This window comes from Urocitellus parryii, chromosome X (assembly GCF_045843805.1).
Source record: "Urocitellus parryii isolate mUroPar1 chromosome X, mUroPar1.hap1, whole genome shotgun sequence".
In the NCBI taxonomy this organism is placed as follows: domain Eukaryota; kingdom Metazoa; phylum Chordata; class Mammalia; order Rodentia; family Sciuridae; genus Urocitellus; species Urocitellus parryii.
This window is the reverse complement of record NC_135547.1, coordinates 10,339,537-10,341,258: the sequence shown is the minus strand read 5'-3', so window position 1 is coordinate 10,341,258 and position 1,722 is coordinate 10,339,537. Positions and strand designations below refer to the sequence as shown.

Genomic DNA, 1,722 nt, shown 5'->3' with positions numbered 1-1,722 from the left:
GATTGAGAGATAAAAACATGGGGCACAGAGATGGAATGAAAAATGAATACAAGATAATGCTAAGTGAAGTCAGCCAATCCGAAAAAAAAACAAATACTGAATGTTTTCTCTGATATAAGGAGGTTGACTCAGTGAGATTGGGAGGGGGAGCATGGGAGGATTAGATGAATTCTACATAGGGAAAAGGGGTGGGAGGGAAAGGGAGGGGCAGAGGATTAGCAAGGATAGTGGAATGTGATGGACATCATTATACACAGTGCATGTATGAAAACTTGAATTGGGTGTCAACATACTTTATATACAACCAGAGATACAAAAATTGTGGTATATATGTGTATTAAGAATTGTAATGCAAAAAAAAAATAGCATTACCTTAGATGGGGTAGAGGGAAGTGAAAGGAGGGGAAGGCAGGGGATGTGGGGATAAGAAAGATAATAGAATGAAACAGACATTATTACTGTATGTATGCATGTGATTGTATGACCAATGTGATTCCACAACATGTAAACTCAGAAAAATGAGAAATTATATCCCATCTATATATCAAATTAATTAATTAATTAATTAAAGATTCCTAGTAAAAAAATAATAAAAATAAAAAATGAACACAAATATAAGATTTTTTCCTAATTGTTGTATAACTACAACAAACTAGTACAGAAAATTACCTCTATGAAACATAATAAATGTTCAAATAGCAATGTGTTCCCTTAGAAAGACTAAAGATTTTGGTTTCTGGTGTTTGAAATCTGGGTTGCAGTTATTTTTGGATGGGTCCCTGGTTTTGTGGCACAGTACATGCTTTTAATCATGTTTGAAGAGAATGGCCACTTGGTCCATGTAGAAGTAGATGAAGTATTTGGTTTCCTGTGTCACATAACTACTGAAGTTCTTTCCCACAATGTAGTGCCAGATGGGATCATATTTCTTGTCAAACTCCTGAATGTGGGCCACATTATACTTTTTATTATATATTTCTCCAATGCTTGATTACCCACTCAATCCATTCCTGTTGCATCTCTTCTGAGATGTCCGCACTTTTGATCACCTCCTTTCCATTGCAGATGGCTACCATGGGGCAGGCTGGTGGACTGCAATAATCTCTTTAGGAAGGTGCCAGGCAACTCAGGTTCATAGGAGTAACTGTCACTATTGAAGCCATCCATGGTGCATCTTATGTTTAGGTCAGCTTTTCAACTGCTGTGATCAAAAGACCTGACAAGAACAATTTAAGAGGAGGAAAAGTTTATTTGGGGCTCTCAGGTCAGGGCCTCAGTCCCCAGATAGCCAACTCCTAATCCATTGTATTCTGAGTGCAGACATTGTATATTTCTGTTCTTTAAGTTTGTTCTGATGTGTTTTTTTGCCCAGAATGTGCTATCTTGGAAAATGTTCAATATGAGTTTAAGAGGAATATGTGATTTGCTGTCATTGGATGAGTAGCCTATAGACTGCAGCTATACCCAGGTGATGAACACTATTGTTGACTTTAGTTATGTCCTTACTGATTTTCTGTTTCCTGGGTCTGTCCATTTCTGACAGGGGAATGATAAAATCTCCAATTACAACAGTGAATTCATCTAATTCTCCCTGTACATATATCAGTTTCTTTCCTCAGATATTTTGATTCTATGTTGCTAGGCATATATACATTATGGATTGTTAAGTTTTTTGAAGTATAAACCCATTTATCATTAGCAATATTTCTTTAATCTTAGTAA

At 36.2% G+C, this 1,722-nt stretch overlaps 1 pseudogene; it reads right to left on the bottom strand.

Annotated features, from left to right (window-relative positions):
* Positions 1–805: 805 nt before the first annotated feature.
* On the bottom strand, positions 806–1,076 carry LOC113196646 (dynein light chain 1, cytoplasmic pseudogene; annotated as a pseudogene).
* Positions 1,077–1,722: the final 646 nt, after the last annotated feature.